The sequence below is a fragment of the Misgurnus anguillicaudatus genome, chromosome 15 (genome assembly GCF_027580225.2).
Source record: "Misgurnus anguillicaudatus chromosome 15, ASM2758022v2, whole genome shotgun sequence".
Lineage (NCBI taxonomy): Eukaryota > Metazoa > Chordata > Actinopteri > Cypriniformes > Cobitidae > Misgurnus > Misgurnus anguillicaudatus.
The window spans coordinates 32,394,870-32,408,826 of NC_073351.2; the positions used below are offsets into that span (position 1 = coordinate 32,394,870).

Consider the following 13,957-nt stretch of genomic DNA (forward strand, 5'->3'; position numbering starts at 1 on the left):
CGATCGGCCGATAATGCTTGCTATGTTTCTCAATGAATTACGGTGAAATTCCGCTACATCCAAAAGCCAGGGGGCGCTCTCGTGCAGAAACTCAAAATGCGCTGTAGACAAAGAACAATACACATGCAGCTGTGATGACTCGCAGCTCCATGAAATGGCTGAAGGATATATTTATATTATATATATATTTCTGTTCTTCAAACCTTTTCAGGTATTTTCATGATAATAAAGAATATGTTTAATAATTATGTTTGACTAGTGTTGCTTTTTCAAAGGCATGTTTAAAACGACTCAAACTAACAGTGATTTCAGATCGATAAGGACTTACTGATCAAAAGCCGTAGTACACGAAATAGCTGTAATAAGATCGGCTGTCCGATTCAGAATAGTGATCGGCCACGTATTATTAGTGGAGATCGGCATTGATCGGAGCATCCCTACATCATACCTAATATTACAACAGCTTACGAGTAACTAAATATAATAGTAAACTTTGTAATTGTGTTAATATTCTGTAATAAGACTTACGTCTTTATGACGTATGCAGTTTACAAACGCGACCACCAAAGGATGCCTTTTGTTGGTGAAACGGCCAGCATTTCACCTCCACGAGAAATATCGTGACATAATAAATTTTGCGATACATATTTAATCTCGTGAGATCTCGTTACACGAGATCTTGTCACACCCCTATAAAATACCCAACACAAATATTGACACACACACAAATATCGACACTCTCTCATGAACCCCATTCACACAGACCTTTGGTCCCAGAAAATACCCGTAAAATTGCCAGACAAGCGTCTGTGTGAACACAAACTCGTCCCATTAATCTTCTGGTATCGTTGCCGGAAAGAGGACCTAGTCAGATACACGGATAACCCTCTGTGTGAACAAGAAGCCGAAAGAATGCCGTAATGGGTGTGTCGTAGTGAGGACGCGCGCATCATCACAACAAACGTTATGGTTCAGCTCTTTAAAACAAGAGATAACATGCATATAAACATTCACCACGAGAAATGTTGCAAACTAAATTGATGCAGTTATCAGGAAATGATAAATGAGACGCATAAACAATGATGCACGTGCCGTAGTGAGGACGCGCGTGTCATGGCAACATGAAGTTGGTTCAACTTTTTAAAATGAGGGATTTACAACATTCCCGACGAGAAATGTCAGCAAACTGGACTGAAGCAGATATCAGGTAAGTTAGCTCGTTACTTACTGCGTTGAAACGGAGATCATTCAGCAGCATAAAAGAATATCGCGTCACGTGCTCATTTAAGCTATAATAAACGAAAATACCCGCGCGTCATCCCAACAAGATATATCGTTCAGCTCCTCAAAATGCAGGTTTTAAATGCATATAAACAATCACGATGAGAAATGTCTGAAAACTGTATGAAAGCAGAGCTCAGGGAGCTCGTCAAATATCCATTCTGAAGCTGAGATCATTCACCAGCATTAGAATTATCTATTCCTGTGTTGATTGGAAATAGAAGGATTTATGATGAACGTGTAACTAACAAAATAAATTTGTCTAATCTGTCAACTGTATTACGTCAACCTATTTGTTTAGGATCTCCCACTATATCCATTAAACTGGCCTTACTTAACACCAGATCCCTCGCCAATAAATCATTCTTGGTAAACGATCTCATATCATCCTATAATTTAGATTTTATGTTTCTTACAGAAACGTGGCTTACAGAAGATAGTAGTGCTACTATCCTTAATGAGACAGCTCCTGAAAAATATGCGTATATGACTGCATGTCGAAGTGGTAGGAAAGGAGGAGGAGTGGCTGCCTTATTTAAGGACACATATCAATGTAAAGAAAATAAATTAGGTCATTTTAATTCATTTGAATATCTTTCGTTTATATTGAAGGGTACTCCCAAAATTTTGTTTTTAACTATTTATAGACCACCACGACACCTTGTTAATTTTATTGATGAATTTGCTGAATTACTCTCTATTATATCAGTTGATTTTAAGATGTTCATTATTACAGGGGATTTTAACATTCACATAGACAATAGTATAGACAATAATGCCAAAGAACTTTTAGCACTTTTAGACACTTTTGATCTTACTCAACATGTGAAAGAGTGTACACATACTCATGGTCACATTTTAGACTTGGTAATTTCTAAAGGTCTTGATATTTTTTCGGTTAAGGTTAAAGACTTAGCCCTGTCTGATCATTTTTGTGTCTTTTTTGAATCATTTGCTACCTTGAATTTGCCAGTAAATTCTGCACCTATTAAAAAAAGATACATTACTGAGAGTACTAATGCTCAGTTTACAGAAGCTATAGCCAGATTTCCAACAATAAGTGCTGAATCAGTTGATATACTCTTGGATCGTTTTAATGCTAAAACACTACACGTCATTGATCGTGTTGCTCCGCTGAAGGTAAAGAGAAATATAAGGAAACATAAATCACCATGGCGAATCACCACAACGGTAAGCACCCTTAAAAGAGACTGTAGGAAAGCAGAACGCAAATGGCGGAAAACTAAACTACAAATACATTATGATATCTATAAACAAAGCCTTGGCTATTTCAATAATGAGTTACGTAGGGCCAGACAGCAATATATATCGGCAATGATAAATAATAGCATTAATAATACCCGCACTTTATTTAATATGGTTGATAAGCTTACAAATCCAAAACAGCAAATAGCATCAGAATTTAAATCTACATCAAAATGTAATGAATTTGCATGTTTTTTTAATGAAAAAATTATAAATATTAGACAGTCTATTGATACTACAAAGTTTAACATTGATTCTTTGTCATCATTATCCCTGCCAAGACATAACTTGGTTACGTTGTCACATTTTAATCTAATCGACCAAAAACTCCTGGATGAAATAGTAAAACATCTTAAATCTACCACGTGCTGTCTTGATGTATTGCCTTCAGATTTTTTCAAAACAATCTTTTCTTCTATATCATTTGATCTGCTGCAAATAGTGAATAGTTCCTTGCAATCGGGTATTTTTCCAACGTCCTTGAAAACCGCTGCTATTAAGCCCATTTTAAAAAAGAGATCGATGGATGCTTCTATAATGAATAATTATAGACCAATTTCCAATCTTCCTTTTATAGCTAAGATAATCGAGAAGGCTGTATTTATTCAACTAAACGAATTTATAACTTCAAATGGCATTTTAGATAAATTTCAGTCTGGCTTTCGACCACATCATAGTACTGAAACTGCTTTGATTAAAGTTTTAAATGACATTCGGCTGAATACTGACTCTGACAAAATAACAGTTCTGGTTCTATTAGATCTCAGTGCAGCATTTGACACTGTAGATCACAGAATTCTCATAGACAGGCTGGAATACCTGGTAGGAGTCTCCGGGACAGTCCTTGATTGGTTCAGATCTTACCTGCATGGTCGGAGTTATTTTGTTACCTTTGGAGATTCTGAATCAGATAGGGTGGATATGACTTGCGGAGTCCCACAGGGATCAATTCTCGGACCACTTTTGTTTAATCTTTACATGTTACCTTTAGGTCAGATTTTACAGAATAATAAAATTAATTATCATAGTTACGCTGATGATACTCAAATTTATATGGCGCTTGAATCAGATGATAATAGCTCACTTGACTCTTTGTTCCACAGTATAGAGCAAATAAAAATCTGGATGAACCAAAATTTCTTACAATTAAACCAAGATAAAACTGAGGTTATTGTATTTGGTAACAAAAATAAAAGAGCAAATATTATTAAAGAACTGGATTCTCGTGCTGTTAAAACTAGGGATCAAGTTCGTAATCTTGGTGTTCTGATAGATTCAGATCTCACATTTAACAGTCATATCAAAGCGGTCACCAAAACAGCATTCTATCATTTGAAGAACATATCTAGAATCAAAGGCTTGGTACCTCAAAAAGACCTAGAGCGGCTAATTCATGCTTTTATTTCTAGTAGGGTCGATTATTGCAATGGCCTCTTAACTGCACTCCCGAAAAAAACTATAAAGCAACTGCAGCTTATTCAAAATTCAGCTGCTAGACTACTAACCAGGACTAAGAGAATAGAGCACATTACCCCTGTTCTAAAATCTTTGCATTGGCTTCCTATCAGTCACAGAATAGTTTTTAAAGCAATGCTCTTAGTTTACAAAGCACTGAATTGTTCAGGACCTGAGTATATTTCTGAAATGTTTGAACAATATAAACCAAACAGGAACCTGAGATCAACAAACTCTGGTCAGTTAGTGGAACACAGAGTTAAAACAAAATATGGAGAAGCTGCTTTTAGCATCTCTGCCGCACATGATTGGAATAAATTACCAGAAGAAATTAGATGTGCTACAAATGTATTGATCTTCAAATCCAAATTAAAAACATTTCTTTTCTCTTGTGCCTATGACTGAGCTTTAAACATAGCTACACTGTTTAGCATTACAGTTTTTATTTTTATTTTTATTTTATCGTCTTTTATTATCCTTGAATCAGCTTTGTGTCTGTGTGTTTCCTGTTTTTATTGTGATGTTTTTCTTAGCATTGTTTTTTTTTTGTAAAGCACACTGAATTGCCTTGATGTACGAATTTGTGCTATATAAATAAAATTTGATTTGATTTGATTTGATTTAGAATGGCGCGTCACGCGCTCCTTTATAATCTTATCATAAACAAAAATGCACGCGAGTGGTTTTTGGAGAGAGAAATAATATATAATATGCAAACTTCAGACGCTGCGTAGAAGAGAGGGCGGGACTTTCAATAGGTCACGTGTCTTTCCGGGACCATCAGATGCCGGGTGGGTGATTCTCACGAAACCATTGAAACACCACGGCACTAATGATTTTAGCTTTAAAATGTGTAATATAGTAACATTAAAAAGCATCAGAATTAACACAATACTGTGTTCTACCTTGCCCAATGTGTGATTTCAACATAAGAATTTATAATTGGAAATTTTATCTCATTTTCTGCTGAAATTCTCATTACCGCAATGTGTCCGGCTGTGTTTGAACATGCGTTATGTTGTAATTTAATCAAATTAACACAAAAATATTATGAAAAAAATAAATGGATGTTTTGCTAGACTACTTTAGAAGACAGAAAAAATATTTACTGAATATTCATGTATAATAATAATGAAGAAAAATTAGGAAAATGGTGTGTCCATGCCTGATGTTCTCATCCTCCGCAACACTTTTTGAGAACAGTTTAAGCACACATACAGAATTTTAATAAAGTTTGATTTTGAGTGACCAAGCACATGGACCAGTTACTTCAAGATGGCTACCAGGTAAGATCATTTTTTTACAGTTAATTTGAAATATTGTCTTGTCAGAATGCTTACACAACATTTTGATTATCATTACCGCAACAGATGCTTATTAAATGTTCATTTAATTAATATAAGCATAATACTTTGATTTTAAATGCATGTGCAGAATCTCCAAATTATGTTCTTTCAGGTTTGTCATGTCATTTTGAAAATATGTCAGTGTTGATGTTTTCTGACTGTTGCGGTAATGAGATTTTTTAGGACTAATTTTTTAAATTATGTTACAAAAAGTGTTAAATGATAAGTAAAAGTTTTTTAATTAATGTTCCCATTTACTCCAGACTTTGTTTTTTAATGTCTGGTGGGAAAAAAAGTAAATTTAAGCAATTTTTCCTTTTTTATGCTTGACATTTTTAAAACCAAGTTTTCGTGAGAATCACCCGGGTAATCATGGCAGTGTAAATGAATAAAAAATCTAAGGATCCCGGAAAAATCCTGGATGCCTTTCCCGTGTATTTTACGGAATGTCTGTGTGAAAAGGGCTACACAGACACAAACACAACACACACACAGCCACAACCAAACACAAATATCAAAATATCAACACTCTCTCACACAGACACACACAACCAAACACAAATATTGACATCGACATTCTCTCACACACACACACAGACGGACAGACAAACAGACAGACATCACTCTTATACACACAGACACACAAATATCGACACACAGACACACACACAAACACAAATATCGACATTGACACTCTTTCACACAGACATCACTCTTACACACACACACACACAGACACTCTCTCACACAGACACACACTCACCCTTCCCCCATGAAAAGATTCCATTGTGACATTCTAAACTGCAATAGCAGTCGGCATCAGAATGCAGCATATTCAGAACAACACTGGAATGCTTTGTAAGGGGGGATATCTTACAGCCTGCTGGACCAGACACTACACAACACACAACACCCACAGACCTCAGGCTCTCGCTATATGCAAACTTAAAGTCAAGCAACCTTGAAACAGCCCTCTCAAGTGAGCAATAGGGCAAAAACAATACAATTCCACATTCTCAGACTGTTACAAGAGTCAAGAACAAATGTGTTGCTCAAAGTCATTGTGAATTAATCTTAGGAGAACTGAAACTTTATTGAAACAGCGTGTTTGGCAATCCATTGCTGACCGGAGCATTTTATCCATAACAACAGTATTAGCCAACACCACCTCCCGTCATATACTAAAGACTCTTAAATCCAGAATCACACACTTTATACATGCTGAACATAAACTACTGCCAGTGAATGCATATACAAACATCAGGAATTAATATGACAAACAAAATAAACATGAAAATCGAAAACATTTCCTTTCTGGTCTAGCAGAAACAGCTCACATGCACTTCACTCAAGGAGGTATAAATTAAAACATTGCACACATATTGAATATTCCTGCAGTGTTGTTGACGGTCGTTGGAGTGCTCCAGATGTGTAATGTATCATGAGAAACCTCGGTTCTTTACAGAACTGCTGTATCCATTCAGCAGTGAGCGAATCATTTTTTTCATTCCCTAACTGAGAGACCCAAACAGGAAATACATTCCACATGAACTCACAGAAGCCATCGCCAGCGAGTCTCATTCTACAGACGGCCTACAATAACTCTGAGAGCCGACTGTATGTTCGCAGCTCTTTTCAAAACAAGGTTTAACCAAATCCCGCTAGTGTTATTGAAGCTCAACAAGGTTGAGAGAATACTGAGCGACTGAGCTGCTCACACACATCTAATATCATCACAGACTTAAGTGAAATTTAGGGTAACCACACACCAGGATTTTTGCAGCCCATACTGAGTATCGATTTGTTGTCTTCATGATCGGCCGATACCAATGCCCAATACTGATTATGTAATCTCTTTGATAGGGATGCACCGAAATGAAAATTCTTGGCCGAAACCGAAAACCGAAAAAAGCAAACCAAGGCCGAAAAACCGAAACCGAAAAGAAATTATTATGCCAATTATTAGAGCCCGACCGATTTATCGTTTTGCCGATTTTATCGGCCGATATGAGCATGTCGCAGATATATCTGTATCGGCGTATAAGCCGCAGATATGAAGCCGATATGAACGTTCCTTACAGAAAACATTAAATGCTTTTGAAAGATGTAAGTACTTGTTTGTCCAGCAGAGCGCGCCCTACTGGTTGCTAATGGCGACCCAGGTCACTCACTGGAGTGACACCAGCCAATCCCCCGCCCCTTCACTTCAGTCAGTCAGTCTCTCAGTTCAGGTGGCGGCAGTCACGCGGTTTCTTCACAACATTTTACAGCTGGTATTAGGACGCGCTTTGGTCGATTGGATTATAAGTTGGGTGAGAGAGACACGTTCCCGTTTAGTTTTGGTGTTTTTAATCCGTCTCTTTTGTCCACTTGCGAGTTGTTTAAAACGCAAGCGGGAGAAATAACGCGAGGCGGAGAAAGGAGGCGTATAAACTGACGCGCAGTCTGTGGGAGTACAGCTGCTTGTGCTGTTACCAAACATGCTCATTTCAAAGCAATTGATTAAATAAGCTCGCGCAACTTTACACCCTCACAAAATTAAAGAGGCGAAGAGCAGACGCTTTAGTTTTATAAAAGTTTAAAGTCCCGGCAGAACACTGTGGGTTCGCGTCATAAAAACGTTGTGCAGTACATTAAACATAAGCCTACATCAGTATGTTGTCAGTAAGTCAAGCATTGTCGTCTGAACGGTAAGTTTCTAATTATTTTGTGAAGTACATAACTTAATGTAAAGCTAATAAACAATGACTTTATAAGTTTCCATTTTTTAAAATAAGCCCAATATAACATTATTCTTGTCAAAACTGACAATGATTTAAGTTATATGTATTTTGTTTTGTTTGTGTTTTAAAGTTATTTATAATAAGTCAAGTTTACTGTTTTGTGCACTTATATCAGAATAATTTTGGATAATAAAGTTTATTGTTAACTTGTAAAACACACCTGCCTATATTACATATCTTTGTCACGTCATTTTAAGTGTTTGATCACCACATTTGTGGTGTGATCATAGAGTGATCATTGCAAAAAAGTATTTATATATAGTATATTCTGTTAATGTATATAGTGTATTATATGTACAGTAGCCTATTGTAGTATAATATACTGTAGTATATGTGTACTGTACTATAAAATGCACATAAAGAATATCCGCCGACATATTGTTATCAGTCTTTTTCTACTCCCTAATATCTGTATCGGCATCGGTCCGAAAAAACGCATATCGGTCGGGCTCTACCAATTATTAGTACAATTGCATTTATGGCTATCACTGTGTACTAACTTTACTAGGGGTGTGTGACGGATCAAAACTCACAGTTCAAATCACATTACAGTTTTTGAGGCACAGATCAGATTATTTTTCCGATCAGCAAAAAGCGGTTGGGAAAAATCTAATAAACAATAAAGAAATTGCAAACATTTATAAAAAAGAACAAAGTTGTACATTAATAAGGTCTGAAATCAGCATTAGGTACAGAAATCAAGTTAAATGAATCATAACACAATAAATTAAATATCTTATTATTTTTAGAGCTATTTGTCTCTTTGTCATGGGTTGTTTGATTATCATTAATGACACAATCTGACTGTAATCTATACATACACTTTAGACATAAACAAATGTTTTTATTAGAAAAAGAATACTGTGGAGATAATTTTGTTTATATGTGCAATAACAGCGAGATTTTATGTTTGCTTGTTTTTTTTAAACGCGTCTCTCTCATATGTGCACTATTAAGGGCACTTAAGCGCGCGAGCACACACAGAGAAGGAGGGTGAATCTCAAACAGCGCAACAGTCGATCCACATAAAAACGTTTCATTGTGTTACATTTGGCGAATAAAGCAATGAATGTTAATGGATTACAGTATGAGACACATTTGCGCGACTCTCTCTAAAGTTTACACATCAAGACATGCTTAATCTTTGCAGACACGCGTGCAAACAGCTCGACCGTGAGTGAAGCCTGCTTGAGCACAAAGGGGAGGGGTGGGTGACGACTGATCACCGTGAGTGAAACCCAAGCGCTAGCGCACAGATGGGAGGGGCGCGGTTGACATTCATTATCGGTTGACATTTTCGGCTGGATTTTTTTATTTCGGCCCGAAACCGATAATGTCATTTTCGGCCAAAATTTTTGGCGACCGAAATTTTGGTGCACCCCTATTGATGACTGTAACTGTTAAAAAAATTCTAAATAAAGTAATACCAAAGATGTTGTCTTTGTTATATTACTTGCTAGAGCTGGGCAAAAAAAAAAAAAAAAAAACTGCGATTGTCATGCGTCTTCTCAGTAAAGCCGGTTCGTGATTAGTAGTAAATCACCATCACCTGCTTACAGATGGAGCGGCATTTACTACACAGAGCCAAATTTTACTAAGAAGATTGCAAAATCGTGTTCATTCGTGGAAAAATCGCCTCCGAAATTGGATGTGATTTTGCCTAGCTTCTCTGTGAAATATGGATCTGTGTAGTAAATGCCGCTCCATCTAAAAGCAGGTGATGGCAACTTACTACTAATCAAGGAACTGGCTTTACTGAGGAGACATGCATGAGAATCGATTTTTTTGACCAGCTCTATTACTTGCAGTAATTAGGTAACCTATATTATTTTTTAAATAAGGAATCAAATAAATAAGCACAAATATTCCTTTTAAAAAGGCTTATGTCTGTTAAAATTAATGAAAATAAAACACTTCACAGTCTTCAGTGTATGAATTAAATATACACACATTCGTATAAAGTACAATAGTTCTTTAGTAAAGAGCACATAGTGATTTAATTGAGAGATTAATTAGGTTACTGTAGCTTTAAGATGTGAGAGACATGACTCTGTACACGTGCACTGATGACATTCTGTCTGTGTGCGCATGTCCAGTTTAAACAGACAAGAGCAGCTACAAATAAAATTAAAGTTTAAACTGTCAGAACTTTAAAACGCATGCAAATAATAAATGTCCAGCATGAAAGTTACAATGTCCGCAATTGATATTGCGATGTGCGATTGCGATTATAATAAATGGTATCATGAGTCAACTTGATGGGTTTTAAGGAAAATCCACACACAGTTTAGTGATAATGCTAAAATGTGTATTTGTGAAACTAAAAATGTTTTCGTATTGCCACGTGATGTAGCAACTGCTCAGTGTCAGTAATCCTAAATCCAAAATACCGCCATACAACAGACATAGAGGTTTTTTTTAGCTACCAGATCACTGTCAACCTCCTCTGTATCCATCTTCGCTCTGTCATTTCCGCGCTGCACACACACACACACATGACGACGCACACCACACACGAGCATGCCACACGTGCACTGCCTTTTTTTTAAACAATTTTTTTTAACTTTTCTTTAAATAGTTTTAAACATATGTTTATTTTGAGGAACTGTTAATAATAATAATAATATTAATGACAACAACACATTTTAAAATTTAAATGCAGCAAATCAGTTTTGAAAATGGCCGATACCAAAAACCATAAAAATGCTTAAATTGGCCGTTTTTCGTGATCCCAAATTTAAAACTTTAGTTAGTGTGTAATGTGGCTGCTAGAGCATAAATAATGGCTGAAAATTTCTAAAGCTCAAAGTTCAATGCCAAGCGATATATTTTCAGAATTCACTTTTCAAGGACTACAGAGAACGTCTGGTGCAGCCCTCTACCTCACGGGAATATGACGTCAATATTCTGGACTAACCTCTGCCCAGAGGAACCTTTCCGGACAACATGCACTAAGCTGCTGTCGAATAACAACACACTGGACCAGCTACACAATCAGAACATATGTATTTCTGAAGGAGGGACTTCATAGAACAAGGAACACATCAGCCAGTTATAGCAGTACAGAGATAAGTAAATTGTGTGAAAAATATTGTGTTTTTTTACAAACGAAAAATTAACATGTTATGTTGCGCACCATAATCACAATCAAACTTCGAAAACACAGGACAAAATAGCACCTTTAATATCTTCGCCGATGATCGGTCCACCCCTAGTGCAAATGCTCTGCAGTACATCTCATGAAAACAAAGCTGGACGTATTTAAAATACACAAAACTGACCTTGCAATTTATAAAACAGGCATATATGAATGGCTATTCCTGAAAGACATACATTTAACATCACACTGCAAGGTGTAATTTAAGACACTTACAGGGTTACACTAATGTGAGGTTAATTATAAATATCCTGACAAGTTCTGAGAGCTGCCATCCCTAGAACCATTAAGGGGAATCTGGACACTACTGACACCCATGTGAGATCAGAACCTAATGAATCTGCACCTCCAAACACAAAATCTGTCAAAATTCAAATAATTTTAACAAACCAACCTGTTATACTCATGCATTCATTCCAATGAAGGCAAGCAGCACACATTACCTGCATTTTCATTGGGCGCATTTTCAATTTGCTATTTCAATTTGCACAATGCAATTTCGCATAAACTCCCATACATTGCAAAAAAGTTTTTATACTCAGTGATGTGGTTTTTCAGGCAATTCAAAAAAGAAATATATCGAGAAAAATAAATATGTATTACAGTTCACCTGATGTGCGTAAAATCACACAATCATTATTTAAATATGTATTTTGATGTCATCCGAAGTCGAACACAGTTGTCGCCATGGTTTTTGTAAGGACTTAATGCTAAACAACAAAATTACATTTTAGTCGCATGACTCGCATCGCATAACATCGGTTATGGAAACGTGGTCATTTCAAAATAGATTTTTTTGACATTTAGAAAATAATGCTAAAGTTTTGCACAAACCTTTATTGGAAACGCAGCTACTCTCCCCTACATATTTTCTCTCTAAATGACAGATATCATGTAAAAGTCTCAACACCCTATAACACAATTTGTGATGTCTGATTTCTAATGGGGTGATCATGCATTGATCAGATCTGCAGCATGCTCCGCTTTAGGGATGGCTAACGATTAATCGCAATTATTTATAGCAGAATAAAAGTTTTTGTTTACATCATATATGTGTGTGTAAACTGTGTATAATAACTTTGTATAGATAAATGCACACACACACATAAATATATTTAAGAAATGTTTACATGTGTATATACATTTGTACATTTATGTATACTTTATATTATATGTAAACATAAATATTTAATATATAAAAAAAATTCTTAAAATTATACATGCATGTGTGCATATTTATATAATACATAATTATTATACACAGTTCACACAAGCATATAATGGTGTAAACAAACACTTTTATTCTGCTATAGATTAATTGCGATTAATCGTTAGCCATCCCTACTCCGCTTAAGGCAAAATCCAGAAGTTCAAACCTAAAAACACCATAATAACACACTTCATGATGTCAAATAAGGTGATCATGCATTGATCAGATCTGCAGCATGCTCCAGTTTAACCCGAATCCATCTATTTAAACCAAAGATCCACTGACGTGTACTCCTTAAAACACCCCAATGATCTGATGTACAGGAATCAAATCTAAACCCTCATTAAAAACCACTGAAAAGCCCAATTGAAACCCTCCCAACCCCATAACAACACACTTCATGATTTCTAATGGGTTTATCATATATTGATCACATCTCCAGCATGTTCCAGTTAAACCCGAATCCAGCAGGTAAAACCACAAAATCAACCAACTGCAACCCTAAAAACACTCTTCAATGACCCGAGGTACAGGAATCAAATCAAGACCCTCGGTTAAAACCACTAAACCGCCCCATTGCAGCCCCCTCATAACTCTCGTCTGGGGGCTTGGGCGTGTATGACACCCGTCGGGTGTTAAAGGTCTGCAATGGAGCGGATCCGTGCCTTTTCAGGGCGTTGAAGGGTGTCGGGTATGATTTAGAGACCCCGGGGCAGTTAATTCCCCCTTCATTAGAGTCATTACCATCAGACAGACAGACTGCAGTACAACCTGATGAGGTTTTAACGGCTCGGTGCTGATACAGATTATCCAAAACCCTTAATAACACACACACGATCTCATACCGTTTAAATATCACTTTCAGAGCTATGCTGGTGTTATCTGGCTTATTAAAAACAGCACATTTATATTTCCAATGCGTATAGAGAGAATCATCAGTGTTTATGGAGCTAATATCAGTTAGCTGTTAGCAACCCGCGCTGACACGGATTGAAAAACAGCGCAAAGACATCATAACTGAAGCGATCGCGCGCGCGCCAAGGCGGCTGCGAGGATCGGAAACAACTCGTACCTGCAGCGGCTCCGGTGAAGGCGTTTTTCGGTGTAGAAAAACAGCCGATCGGCGATCGGATCACGGCATCACTTACCAGCTGTTTGTCCCCACCCTCCTGTCTGTGGAGAGAGGAAATGACGCAGCGACGCTTCCGAAAGCGCGTCCACAGAGAGCGAGCGAGCGCGATCACGACAGGCGAGGCGCGCGACCCAGAGTGTCTCTGCGCGCAATTTTCAAAGATTTTCTTGCAGTCTGCGTATTTGAGAAACACAAATAAAGTAAATAAATGAGGAAATGTGTAAATAAATCAATAAATATAAATTCACTTACACAATGGTTACCAAGGTTTCCGTATTTAAATAGTGCACGATTTGTCCATATATTTTTATTTGTGTAAATAACTAT

The 13,957-nt window shown here is 36.8% G+C and overlaps 1 protein-coding gene across 2 annotated transcripts in view; it reads right to left on the minus strand.

The window, feature by feature from the left end:
• The window catches only part of garre1 (granule associated Rac and RHOG effector 1), a 53,391-nt gene extending 39,623 nt beyond the window's left edge, over window positions 1–13,768 (minus strand). Inside the window, exon 1 of one of the 2 annotated variants that reach the window (XM_055173725.2) lies at window positions 13,647–13,768. The gene's annotated coding sequence lies outside the window, so the exon portion shown is untranslated. Of the gene's footprint in view, window positions 1–13,570 lie in introns of both variants that reach the window. The other variant, XM_055173724.2, reaches the window with a different exon arrangement.
• Window positions 13,769–13,957: the final 189 nt, after the last annotated feature.